Source organism: Rhipicephalus microplus, chromosome 3, assembly GCF_043290135.1.
Source record: "Rhipicephalus microplus isolate Deutch F79 chromosome 3, USDA_Rmic, whole genome shotgun sequence".
Lineage (NCBI taxonomy): Eukaryota > Metazoa > Arthropoda > Arachnida > Ixodida > Ixodidae > Rhipicephalus > Rhipicephalus microplus.
This window is the reverse complement of record NC_134702.1, coordinates 253140551-253155204: the sequence shown is the minus strand read 5'-3', so window position 1 is coordinate 253155204 and position 14654 is coordinate 253140551. Positions and strand designations below refer to the sequence as shown.

Here is a 14654-nt window from a genome sequence, read left to right as displayed (position 1 = left end):
GTGGACTGGGCTTCAACCTCTTTATTGTCAAACAAGAAAAACTCATTGAACAAGCACTACCAGCATGGATATACGCAGATGATATAGTGCTAATGGCCGACAACAAGGCAGATTTGCGACAGATTGGTGGACATCTGCGGTATTCAGGGAGATAGGTTAGATTTCAGATTCAGTAAGAAAAAATCAGCAGTCATAATTTATAATGACAATGAAGGTAGAGAGCTTAGGATACAAGAGGTCACGCTAGCAATAACAGATAAATACAAATATCTGGGCGTATGGATAATCAAGGGGGCCGAGTACCTAAGGGAACACGAAATATACGTGTCGACTAAAGGTAACAGGAATGCAGCGGTAATGAAAACCAGGGACTGTGGAGTTACAATAGGTATGATGTTGTGAGAGGCATATGGAAAGGGGTCATGGTTTCTGGTCTAACGTTCGGCAATGCGGTCTTGTGCATGAGATCAGAACTTCAAGCAATATTAGAAATTAAGCAAAGTGGAATATGTAGGCTTGCTTTAGGAGCTCACGGGAATACACCAAATCAGGGAGCACAAGGTGATATGGGATGGACATCATTTGAGGGCAGAGAAGCTAGCAGCAAGATAAAATTTGAGAAGCGAGTGAGAGAAATGGGGGAGGAGCGTTGGACTAGGAAGATATTCAGCTACTTGTACATAAGAATGTCGATACAAAACGCCACAAGCGAACCAGAAAATTGACTGGTAAATACTTGGAAGACAGCAGGGAGCCAAACAAAAAGAATTATTGGTTAAGACGAAGGTGAAGGAAGCTGAGATCAATATCTGGAGAATTGGCATGATTAAAAGTCCGCACTAGAGATCTATCAAACTTTTAAGCAGAAAATTGCCAAGGAAAGGATCTATGATAATACTCGGGGTAGTTCTCCACTGTTTGAGGCCAAGACAGGAGTATCGCGAACCAAGACATATCGGGCCAAATACGAAGGGGTAGACACGGTATGCAGTGCGTGTGGAGAGGAAGAGGAAAGTGCCGAACACTTGATAATGTTCTGTAAAGACCTTCACCCTATAGTTCAGGATGACGGCGCAGAGTTTTTTAAAGCACTGGAGTTTATGGACAGTGAGAGCAAAATAGACTTTAAGCGGGTAGAAGTAACTAGAAAGAGGTTATCTGATTGGCGGCTAAAGTCATGGCACGAATGAAAATTGAACCCTTCACTGCAAAGTACGAACCCTCAACCTGATTATTTAGGGGAACCAAAATAAATCTAGTTTTTGGATCATTAAGTATTACGGCTTGGTGGCGCGAGCCACCACCCGATCTAAAGGGTACAGCCACATCCATCCATCCATCCATCCATCCATCCATCCACCCACCCAAACCCACCCACCCACCCACACATCCATCCATCCATCCATCCATCCATCCATCCATCCATCCATCCATCCATCCATCCATCCATCCATCCATCCATCCATCCATCCATCCATCCATCCATCCATCCATCCATCCATCCATCCAAACCCAACCACCCATCCATCCCCCTCTCCTTGACTGCAGGGATGTACTAAATTTTTTATGGGAGGTGGGTGCCTCCTTGATCATAAGAGGGGTCGGACAAGCAAAGGTCATCAGTGCTATGTATTCATGGCATAAAATGTCACAGAGGCTCTGGCCTGGATTGCCCCCACTCCCTCCCCCCGTTTACCCCGATTCCTGGAAGAGAACCCCTTGGACACTTGTGCTCTTTCTTAGGCATGCCCATAATATCACGACACAACGCCGACATTGCAGGCATATTGAGGTCGCGGAGGGAACACACTTCTTTTTTATTCTTGTGCACATGGCATCATGCTTATTATAGCGTCTACTTAGATGGATCTGTGATCAAACCATTGCGTCCTGCAGCTGTGTTAAAGCACGACGCAATAGGCATAGTTTCTTTAACCTAGCGGCCGCAGAAGGAGTAGTAGGAACCTATTTGACTGGTTGTGCACGAACCATTGAATGCATGCCAGGTAAGCACATAATTATAGTGTAAACATTGTTCCTTAGTATTTATTTCTAGTCACGAAACTTCTCCATCACTGTATGATAGAGCTTTGTGCGCTCCCATCTTCTGCCGAGTCATGGCCCCATCTGTGATTAGGGTCAGAGTTGATGGCATGGTATTTGTGCTCTACTGGCATCTTGTTTTTTCTGAGTGCGTGGTGCTACCTTAGCCTGGTATCATTTTCGAACGCGACAAATAACTAGTGGCTCTTTGCCAAACGATGCCGAAGACATATGCTGTGTGCCGCACTGTCACTGACTAAGGAGGCGCTCGTCGAGGCCAGCGAGACGACGACATGGCATGGCATGTTGGCGCCGTGTTTCATCGCGAGTGTGCGAAGCTGTGTGCGCTTGTTACCTTTTTGAACGCAACGAATGATTTGCGGTGTCTTGAAAAACCATGCCGAATATGTTCTGTGTACTGCTCTGTCTTTCCGGCTACAGAAAAATAAGAGTAAAAAAAAGCGTCGTTCATATTTTCTTTCACCCTATAGGACGAGAGGAGTTGCAACGGGCATTACCGCTTCAGTAAACGGGTAACATGGTCATATTAGCGCTACAGAAGATGGACAGAAATCAGACATATGACAGACAGAACTCCTCCTTGAAAACCGTGAAAACGCGCATCGAAGGAAGCTAATTCTTTTTCGAAACAACACTGTACTCATCGTTAATGCTTTAAAATATTTTAGACGGTTACTTCAGCAGTCCATTTACCTCTTTTAGCGAGCTACGATTCTTGCAAGATAAGAGAATCTACTACGGGTCACTCGGGGCGCCAATTTTATGCGACATTTTTTGTCCTAACAATAAACATTGCCTTACAGCTTGTGTTAAGAAAGAAGTTCAAAAAATCGTAGACACATGGAAATTTATTATTTCAAGCGTTAATAGTACAGTTGAATATTGCAACAGGGTAGACATACTGGTGAACCTTCTTGAACAGTATGGAAGTGACCTTTCGCTCATGGCTGAACTGTCCCAGTGCAATTGATTTGTTTTTAGATGTCGATTTGCGGTTTAGTAAGGTTAACACATGTGGGATGTGTTCTACTCGGGCACGAAAGAAGCTTCTACCACATGGCTCTGGCCACTCAGAGATAGTCAAGAGGGTCATCGCTGTGTCCTACCAGGAGTCAGCCCTGTGAACACTCGCAAGCATGTAGTAGAAGAGGTATTTTTGATACAATTGGAAAGACGAAGTTCTACGCAGCAGTCTTAGTGGCTGAAGCACTACCTCCAAAAGTGAAGAGCAGCTCTAAAGCCTGTTTCACATGCGAGCGAACGAGCGGCGGCGGTCGCGGTGATGAGCGGCGGGAGGACGCGCGGACGCACGTTCGTTTCACATGCGCCGCTGCTGTTGCGCGACGCCCGCCAGTCTAGCGGGCAGTGTTGTCCGCGGAAGGCGCCGGTCAACCGCTGTTTTCAGTGGTATTTGAAAGCCGCGCCCTCCTCCAAGTGTCCATTTGGCGCCCCTGTGCTACGAGGTTCATCATCAATAGCCGCTCGACTTTTACGCGTCTGTACACTGATTGCACTAGTTTTAACATGTATCTTACAACAAATAAGCAACGTTTGCAGTTGCTTTCTCAAGTTGGATTCTTGTTGCGTGCTCATATAACTGATATAACTGACCATGGAGAAGCAAAAAAAAATAGTTTGCTTGTATGGTTTTATTATACAGCTGTTCCAGCTAGCTGAATGCTTAAGAACTGCGAGCATGTTTTGCGCAGCACTTCCCATGTTTCTCCGATTCATTGCTTTTGCTTTCAGGGATTTAACATTGGGACGCTGAACGAGGTTTCTGTCAGCCCAGTATACACAACTCGCAAAATTTATACCTCAATTTTTGCACCTGTTCGCTCGAGTCAAAATAAGAGTTTTTATAAAAACTCTAAGTAGTAAGCTTCGGCAGTGTTTGTGGTCACCCTTTGGCTCATGCGAACACATCCTTCATCGGGGTTTTCTGAATGGTCTGCATCTCTTCTAGCGCTCGAATTCGTATGCTTCCACCCTAAACAGTAAGCCTCTTATATTTTTCAATGATTCAGTAAAGCACTCCAGGACGAGTTTCACCAATGGCAGGTAGAATAATATACGTGATACACTCGTTGTCCCGGTTCTTTGACTGCTGTATATACACTTGTGCGCGGTGAAGGTAAGGGACTACGCAGCAATTCTTGCCTTAGCTTGCATTTGCGTCCATAAATGCTGTAGTGGTGAGCAGGAAAATCGAAGTATCACACCATTTCGCACAACACACCTTTGTCGTCGGCACATAGTGACGTTCAATTGGTAGCATTCGACAGCGTAATTTAGATGCATGCTTCTAGGCGTGTGTTGCTGCACTGGTGCCTGAAATCAACAGCGGTTCTTCGTTATCTACGCAGTGTATGTTGTGCTCGCGACCGAACATCTTTTTTTTCCTAGCCAGCCGCCCATTCCTGCACTGAGTGTCACGGAGAACAGCTGGCCAAGGTGTCAGGACCTGTCGACAGCCTGCAAACTTGAGCGCTGTGCGGTGCAATTGTTCCTTGCGAGAAAAGCGTCGTGGAGGACGTGGACAAGTCAGCCAGGGTTTTATTGAGAAATCGAGGTGTTGTTGAAGGGGAGAACAAAAATAAAGTCCCCTGATGAGTGCCTTATTTCCCCGAACCATGACAGCATGCTTCGCGCCCCTTCTTAGTTGAGTCACATCACGAAATTCCTTTTCAGTGACATGTGTGAAATGCTACTTCTCAAGTCGACTACCGTAGCAGCCGTCCTTGCTCTCTCGTTCGTGTGAAGCCTTTCATCTATGCACCACGTCAGCAAATGTCATCATTTGTTAAACCAGCAACAATTGCTGCGGCATCGAAGTACGGCGTGCCATGCGGCTCTTCTACATGGAAATAACTTTCGATGCAAACCCAAAAACAGAAAAAAAGAAAGTAGTAATATTGTTATTGAAATAAAAAAGGCACCGCATGCGATTGTCACTACGGCGAAAGCATCGTCGAGGAATTGAAAGAAAAACAGCTGCACTTCGACTTCACCAGTGAACATGGCCAGTTCAAGCCACGAAGTTTACTTTATGGAAGTGTGCGACCTCGGCATTTTCTTCCCAAATATAGCTCCTCTTATGGTTCTTGAGGAAATCCCCCATCTTGACGTCCCAAAGAAGATATCGTTTCACAACTTCTATCAGCGACTTGTTGAAAGCAGCGCCAAACATTTGTGAGCCGGGGAGAGGACGGAGGTCCTCTGCTACTCAGTCGGAGCGAGTTGTTCTGTGGAACCAGTTCCTCGCAGCGCGCGCGTCAACTTCTCGACTCCAGCCCCGTCATCACGTGTCAAATGACGTCACTGGTCGCTCTGCCGCTCGTGCCGCTAGCGAATTTTTCCAACTCTAGCGAATTTCACAAGGGCGTCTAGTCGCCGCTGTAGAAACCAGTTTTGGCCTCGCGCGGCGGCTGCCGCTCCGCTTTTGGAGCAAAATCGCTTGCATGTGAAACAGGCTTAAGCGAAAAACAGTGGATGTAGGAGCACTTCATGAAAAAAATTCAAGTGTTACCGGGAGTAGGAACGTTTCCTCATAACCTAAAGAAGGTCATCAATACGCATTCGGTCCCGCTCATTTTTTTTGGTGCCTAACACGCTAGCATATAGTTAGCCTTCGCACGGCAAAAGTGGGTAGCAAGAAAAAAAAAGAAAAACAACAGACGCTCCGACAAGCATACATCGACCACATGGTGAAATGTAAACAAGGAATGGTGTAAGACTAACCGCTGTATAGCGCCAGGTCGTCCATAGCATAAACAGGCCGCTGCTTTAGTGACTGGTTAAGGGAGAATGTGCAAAATCTAAAGCAGATGGTTCCCATCTTTCGTCCCGCTACCTAAAATGCACGTGTGAGCCGATATTTCGCGAGGGCAAGATTCCATGAAGAAACCGAACAAATCAGTTCGTGAACTGTACGAGGCGTACTACATAAGAAAAAGAAAGAACTGTGTTAGTGACGTGTGTGCGTTTGTAGAAGAACGATTTTTTTTATAACACATGCCCGTAGCTTGATAAGTGATTTTGCCATCGTACGTGCTCACTGCGCCTGTGCGCAATTCTACTATTTTTTATTTCAACATTGAAAATAAGCCAATTGTTAGTAGCGCCTGTCTGTCGTCTTCCTATGACACGTGTTCATGCTTTGTAGCACTAAAATCGCAATTTTTTGTAATTGTCAACTCCTCTAACAAAATATTGTAATTAAGAAACAGGTATATTCTTTTTTCTTCCTTTTTTTTTGTCGTCGTGCAGACGAGTGCGACGAGAAAGAGCAAAAGAGCGAGGCGCCATTCCTCGATTGTATGATGGCCTCTGTGAATGCTTGTCGAAGGAGCCAGCACATTGCGCTTGCCACACAGGCAGCCGGGCACTTCTTGGGGTTTCATAAGATCATTACACTGAGAACGATTATGCACATGAATAGCTTTATTGAACAGGATGCAGTAAACGATAGTAAATCTTTCAGTTTCATACAGCTTGCTGTTTCAACACCCTCAATAATTTTTAGGCGTTTAATTTGAGCGTTACCATATATTTCAAATGCGAAGCATTTCTTAGCAAACTTCGGCGACTTTGAGCTTATATACCTACCTACCTAACTACTTACCTAGCTACCTACCTACCCAAACACACCCATCCAGCCATACATCTATTCATCTATCCACCGGCGACTTTAAGCTCTCCTGGTCATTCCGATAATGTCATCGATACCGAAATTTGTTTAAAACAGCATGATTATATGACGAGCATAAGTGACTAGTCATTGCATATGAACCAAGATGTACATGTCATGTAAGTCATGACGGCACACCATGCTCAAAGTGCACTCTTGGTCATTTTGCTGGCTTCACATGTGCTAGATTATGTATTGCGGGATGTGAATGGATGACGACGGCAGATGACAAATCCAAACACGATAATCAAGATGTGTGTTTCATGTAAAACGTAGGTACATATGCCACTAGCGTGCTCGCGGCCATTCAGCTGATTCCCCATATGCCAAATTTGTATTGCTGACATGAATGGATGACGATGGCAAATGACATTTCCAAACATGATAATCACATGCCTGTCATGTAAAACATGACTACATTCTATGCTCATAGTGCGTTCATGTCCGTTTCTCTAGCTTCACATATATCAAATTTGGTTCACGCGACGTGAATAGGAAACGAGGGTAAATGACTCGTCGAAACATGATAATGAAGGCATCATAGTAATGTACGGCTTAATTTATGTCTGCATCGTAATGTTGTGCTAATCTTAAGGTGACATATTGACCTTCCTAATGTGTGCTTCGCATATCACTGACTCCCACTGCACGTGGGATCTAAATTTTTCTCCCAATTCAGACTATTCGCTGTAGAAGCGTTCAGGAATAATATTGTGATAGTAACACCAAATAGTTTTCACATTGCGTCAACGAGAAGTGACGATAAAAAGGTGGGTAAATCGCGAGGGTGTTGCGCCAAATTTTCAGGGGGGTTCAATTTTCCCTACCCTCCCCCGGATACGCCTCTGTTCTCTAGCGTGTTAAGATAAGACCAAAACAGGTGATACGAGGTCTTAATGTTGTCTTCCAATGCAAAGAACGCCATATTGTCCTCATAGACATATATTGTTATATCCTAGCTGGTTACGTGAAATGGTACTAATAGATATAAGATGACATTACAGTTGACTGAAGCAAAAGAGCAAGCAGGACTTCGTACAAGCTACTTCACAATAAAACATATTCATACTCTGAATCAGGTAAAAAATAAATGTCCGGAATACAACCAGCTCTATGCATAGCTTTCAGGAAACGAGGAGCAGTTTGACTCAGTCGGGACATCAGCAATAATGCAGGCATTACAGAATTACGGCATCAACGAACCCTACGTAAACACACTGGAAGAAATCTACAGAGGATCAACTGCCACTATAGTGCTCCATAAAGAAGGCGACAAAGTACCAATCATGAAGCCTGTAATACAAATGATACAATCTCCCCAATGGTGTTTACCGCGTGTTTAGAAGAGGTTTTCAGAGGCGTACAATTGGAAGAGGTGGGGTAAGAGTTAATGAAGAGGACTTTAGTGACCTGTGCTTCGCCGATGACATTGCCTTGAGAAGATGCTGAGAGGATGAATTAAAGCTTATTATTACTGAACTGGACACGGCAATACGAAGAGTAGGTCCGAAAATCAATGTTCGCAAAACTAAAGTGATGTGCAACAGTCTCGTCAGAAAGCAGTGATTTGCGGTAGGCGGGAGACGCTGAAAGTTGTAAAGGAATATCTCTACTGAGGCTAGGTATTAACCTTGGAGGAGTGTGAAACAACTAGATGACTATAAATTGGGTGGATGACATTCGGCAGGCATTCTCATATTATGAATGGTAATTTGCCAGTAACCCTCAAGAGGAATGTATATAACAGCTGGATCTGAACGGTACTTACCTAGGCAGCAGAAATCTGGAGGCTTACAAAGAGGCTTCAGCTTATATTGGGGGCGACGCAGCGAGCCATTGAAAGGAAATTGATAGGTGTAAATACAAGAAGAGAGCAGAGTGGGTTAGAGAACGAATCGGAGTTGGTGATATCAAAACCTAAGTTAAGAAGATGTCGACATGGGCCGGGCACGTAGCACGTAGACAGGATAACCGCCGGTCATTAAGGGTGACTGACTGCACTCCTAAAGAAGGCACATGCACGAAGGGGATACGATAGTTAGGTGGGCCGAGAAGATTTGAAAGTTCGCAGGTATAACAAGGCAGCAGAGAACACAAGACCGAGTTGACCGGCACACCATTGGAGAAGTGCTTGCTCTGCAAAGGGCATAGTCACGCTGCTTCTGATGAGAAGTTGCCTATCTTTTTCTAAATATAATCAGACTAGTTTGATGCCATGTATAATCATGCTTAGTCAGATTTTCTGTGCTTACATAGCCGCTGCCTCATTAGCTTTTCATGCATAATGAGACTAAGTATAAGATGTGAAGCTTCAGTACGCTGGTGTGTTTGAGTATCAGACTAATTTATCAGGCATAACTGACAGCCATCTTAACAAACACTGATTAAAGAGAAATGAGTTTATTTCGTAGTGTGCAAGTATGGGGTGATTTGTATCTTCTTGGATTTGGCGCCTCTCGGCTTATGGGGAAGCAGACACGGAATAATTTGCCGAGATAAGGTCTACCTTATTCAGGCTAATTTTGTTAGGCAAACTAATGAGAGCATGATCTACTATGCTTCAATAAATTATCTGTACGTGTATGTTTCTCAACCCATCCGGGTGCATCAAAACTTTACTACGCTCGACATAACAGCAACTATGACCTGGCCTAATTAAACTAACGCCCAAATTTATCAGGTGATGCCACGTTCAACTAGGCTGCAGTAGATTCGGCTACACCTGCGTTCGCTCAACTAGGCTAATCTAAGTTGGGCATGACCTAACGAGACAAAAGCACGCTGAGCTGAGAAAACAATTTAGTGTGCTTGGCAGCATCAAGTTTTGATAGTCTGGCTACACTTAGTTATTCTATTCAATAAATTACGACGCGATGCCCGGCGCTAGAGCCGGCGCTTAACAGCTGCAACGCAAAAGATGAAAAAAGCGGCGTGAATTTCATGGCGTGAATACAGCCACACCCATGGCAGTTGAATGGACGTAGCCAGGGTGTGACACACGGGGCACGTGCCCGCCCGTCCGCAAAATTGTTCTCACCAAGGTATAGAGAGCGAAATATGACCATTTTAACGGGGTGCCCCTGCCGACACAATATTGTGTCATAACTATGTAACATTTGTGAAATTAATCTGCCTGAAACGTGTGCCTGACCTACCGAAATGTTGGGCCCTTGTCAGGTAAAAATACGGTAAGGCGGTCTAGCTGGTTTAGCTGGATAGTGCAAATTTGCCGCACACAACATGAAGACACGAATGAAACGTTCACAAGGAGCAGCGCAGATCCTTGTGATCATGTTGAGTGCGCAAAAGCTTCAGTGCACCTCGTCAGGTGTACTGACGCACCTCTAGTCCTATTTCCTCGATGGCTGTGTTCACTGTTCACCAGAATCAATACATAAATGAGAAGACGGGATCGAGTTGGCATCGTCGTTTACATAGTGCATTTTACACCAGAATACGCGCTTTTCTGACCGGAAGCGGCAATCGTGCACCATGTAGGTTCTCTTTATTTCATGCCACAATGCAACACCGTTCAACGAGAAACCAAGCTGCGCTATAGTAAACATCTACCAGAAGCTCCTCGCTCTCAATGTTCTATTTCACTCCATGAGTGCTGTACAGTTCTGTCCAAGTTTGTGTAGAGCACGCGAGCAGCCGGCTTCGCTCTTCAGGGCAACAGATTGCACTGCTTGTGGGGCCTGAACTTGGTTTCCCTGGGGCATAGGTGGCCTTACGCATGCTCACCTGCTATGCACGAGTCACTACAATAAAGACTGGTTTTCTTTATCCAAATATGCAGTAGGCTGCACGACGCTTGCGGCATCTCGGACTGAGGAATATTGCAAATAGGCTAATAATGTGTACGGGACTTTTCACAGCAAAGAATGCTTGCTTTATGGCTCTTTGGTTGTCTGACATAATATAAAAATTATAACATGCAAGAATGAGCACAGCCAACAAAGTAAAGCTGACTAAAAAAACATCTTTCAGTTTAAAGCATATCGATTCGCATGTGCGCAGTGCATGCTCCTGGGCGTACTACATCACGAGCCACAAACAGCGCAAGTTGCCGCCTCACAGAGCAAAGCTCGTCTGCTTTACACAGGCTTGGGCGGGGCTGTAATGAATGCATAATATCGTGTAACCTGCACTTCTACAATAAAATCGCGTAACTCATGACTTTGACGACGTGCTCGTAAGCCCTACACGTGGGCGAAGGGCTGGCATTGCTACGCCTTTGAGCTGAACAGATTAGCCCTGCAACCGGTATTTAAAATACGCTGCGTAAGCTGTCTGAGTTCAAATTCGCCGTAATTCGCATATCGTGAGTGGTCATGGCTAGTCGACTTTAGCGACGGATTTACGCACCTTTTTATTAGATCCACTGTTCCTGGGTGCTTCAATCTGTGGCTGGGTGCACGATGCTGAACTACAAGATGCCAACGTGTGCTGTAGCCGCGGAGCTCTCCACAATACCAGGGGCTGCCTCTTCCCAGGTGATTATGGCCGACTAACGACCTGGGTTAGAAGTGCCGCACAAATGGGTGGACACGCCGCCATACCACTGCAGTACAACGCATACAGTACATTAGGGTTGGGGCGTACCCCGAGGCCTATCCAGCTGGGATAATTGCAGTTGCGCAGGGAAAGGCAAGCACAACTGTTATCTAGGCGCTGCGCATGTGCCCAGATAGCAGTGTTTCTTGCTTTTTCCTGCACAATCGCAATTGTGGGAACACATGCAGATGCTCAATTATCGCAGTGCCCGAACACATTGTCTTCAGTGTACGCGGATTACCACCAAGAATAAAAGTTTTGCGCATTTTATCTTCTGCCCACGCGTTAGGTGGTTTTCATGTTTGCCTACTCCTGCTTTGCATTTGACGACCGGTTTTTCATAGCCCTTTCAACCACTGCAGCTCTTGTAGCGCATTTTGTTCATTATCTTTATAGTGATAATACATTCAACGCAAGTACAGTCATTATATAGGTCAACCGGGTGATATAATTATTGCGCACTTGATGACAGTACGCGACTTAAATCAATGGCCAATCGAATTAAAGCTGACCCAAACGTGTTTGCTATTTTTTGTAATATCCTGAAAATATGCATAGTGAATAAACTTCAAAAACTAGTGTCTACCATCATATGTGAAATTGGAGTACTCGGAGCAAAATATATAGCTTGGAAACCCAAACAGCCAAAATAGGTGGGTGGTCCTATCTGAGATCATGGACCATTGAAAGTAACATGGTTGATCCCTCCATCATAAAAAGCAACCTAACACGAAAGTAAAATTATGTGTCTAAATGTGCCTTGTGGCACAGTTTAAACGAATTATGACGACTCCATTGAAACGAGGTTTATTCGCCGTGAACTGGGGAGCGAACTAGCGCCATGGACCCAAAAATGAAGCGCACGTACAAAGACGACGATGACTGTCGGCGAGAACAAGTGATGATAACTGACTGATGTCCATATGAGGAAGAGGTGCGTAATAAATGCCTACACCTACATTGCCGCCCACCCCACCCCCGCACGTGGAAGCGGCCAGCCCGGCCGCTCTGGGCAGGGAGTGAAGGTGACGAGCAACGTTGTGTGAGAAGCTTCATGCAGGAAACGAAAACAATTTTGGTGGTGCGATAATGGCGGTCAGTTGGCCCGACAAGTGGCAACACGAGATAGTTTACAAGTGAAATCTGCTCTAAAACTACATATGGACCGATGAAGCGAGGCTGAAACTTGTCTCACAGATCAGGTGTGCGAATCAGTGTGGATAGCCGCACCTCGTCACCAGGTCGAAATAATACCACACAATGAGAGGCTTCTTGAGCGGCTTTCCCTGCTCGTTGCATGGCTTCTGTGCTCTTACGAGCACGCTGCATTGCAGCACTTCCCAAGGCGAGAAATATGTTCTTCGCAGGAAGTCTGTGATGGAGGGCCATTGCTGGTCATGAAAGAAACGTGGATTAAGAAAGTAGTTGAACGTCCGTAACGCCATAAAACGGTGAGTAGCTGGTTGTGCTAAAAACAGTGGTGTTGTGTGAAAGTGAGCAACGGTAGAAGTTTATGCCAGTTGTTGTGGTCCGGTTGAATGTTCAGGTGCTCCCAAAAAGATTCGGAGCATCGGAGCGGTGGCCACTCGTCGACGCAGCACACGTGCGGAAATATACAGCCATGATCTGCGCATGCGTGGCGTCCCTAGCAAGCAAAAATCGTTCCCTAGTTTATGTATATAGGGGTTGCCTTGCGTTAAAAGCATATCGTTTGTCGCTGTTACCTCTCCGACAACACGTCGCATGCAGCCGCCCATCCGTTCTTCATTGTCTCGCATGACTATCGTGTGAGATCAAACGATTTTACTTCAGTTTGTGTGTTTCCGACTGCGCAATTTGCGATAACAGCGTGTAGCGAGCAGTACGGAATCCTCATAAGATTGACTGAAAAAGGATTCAATGGGGACTAGTTGGTACGGCATCGTTCTTTTGCTGCGCAAAAAATGTAACAAAGGACGACACGAAAACGCAGACGTGCGCACTTCTGTGTTCTCGTGTCGTCTCCTGTTACATATTTAGCGCAGAAAAAGAACGAAGGTTGACCACTTAGTGCTGACATGTTTCCTGTGCTAGTAAAAGAAAATGTGGCGAGGGGGATATATCACCTATGAAAATGGCATAGTGGAGGCGAGGAGGAAACTGTCTCGTCATTGAACGCGGGCTGGTGGGGGGCCTTTTAAACAAACTTGTGCTCTGAAATAGACCGAAAATAACAAAAATAAGCGGTGAGGAAGGTGACAGAGCGGCGTGCGTTTGCTTTTACCGTTGATTAGGCAAACGGGCGCTGTCAGACGCTGGCCAGTAAGCACATATGAAACAAACCAAAAAAAAGAACTGTGCGTGGAAATATGGTGGCCTATCTATGCAGTTTAATACATTGCTCGCACGATGAACAAATATAGGCACGTTGGGTGACAACATCAATATCGCTTGCATGCATCATCCAAGCGAATTGCAGCTCGCATACGGCGTGGAAGTGACTCGTAGAGTGATTCTATAAAGTCTTGTTTCTCGCCAAGGTGCTGCCACTAGCCAGCTATGGCAAACCACAGTTTGTCAGCACTGGCGTCTCCTAGATTCATGCGAGACAGGGTTTGCTTCAATTGTCCTCACAGTTTCTCGATGATGTTAAAGTCAGCACCTTTTGGAGGCCACGGAAGTGTGAGAACGGCACGTCCCTCCAGGAGATTCCGAACAGCTCTGGCAGTGTGCACTGGGCTGAGGCCTTGTTGAAACCAGAAGCACCCGTGTTTAAATGGCCCGTCCAGAGCATACGGAAGAAGATGACTGTCGAGGATTTCGCCATAGGCCCCAGCTATGAAAGATCGTGATAACCGACCTAGCGGGCCGAGGCCATCTTTGCTTACTGCTCCCCAGGCGTTTACAGTACACTGGCCGTTTTTGTGGACCTCAGAAATATAGCCAGGGTCATATCTGCACAAATAAAGGGGGGAAAAATGTGTGCCTCTTCGTAGGAAACGCCTGGAATAAGTATGTCCACACAATCAAAAGACACATACCTACAATTGTATGGCCTCCAAACGTGGAGCTCCTGGTCCCACCTTGAACAAAATGTGCTCTCATCTGAGAAAATCATCTCCTCCCAATCTTCCACTGTCCATTGCTCATGCACTCTAGAAAATTTTTCATACCTTCATAATTTCTTATCAATCGTGCGCGCAAACTGCTCACAAATACGTGGAATGAAAGTGCACCTTTGCCGGGCTACACCCAGTCATGCATGGCAAATCTATAGTAACGTATCGTGCAGGCGTATCTGAAGAGACAGACGTGCACCATCGCCAAAAAGAAAAAAAAGGGCTATATACGCCCCCTTATTGAT

At 45.5% G+C, this 14654-nt stretch overlaps 1 protein-coding gene across 5 annotated transcripts in view; it reads right to left on the bottom strand.

Moving 5' to 3' along the window:
- LOC119168643 (cytochrome P450 3A16) overlaps positions 1-11414 on the bottom strand; it is a 291485-nt gene extending 280071 nt beyond the window's left edge. For 2 of the 5 annotated variants that reach the window (XM_075890903.1, XM_075890906.1), the window contains exon 1: positions 11123-11408. The gene's annotated coding sequence lies outside the window, so the exon portion shown is untranslated. Of the gene's footprint in view, positions 1-11122 lie in introns of all 5 variants that reach the window. The other 3 variants (XM_075890905.1, XM_075890902.1, XM_075890901.1) reach the window with 3 other exon arrangements.
- Between the last annotated feature and the right edge of the window lie 3240 nt (positions 11415-14654).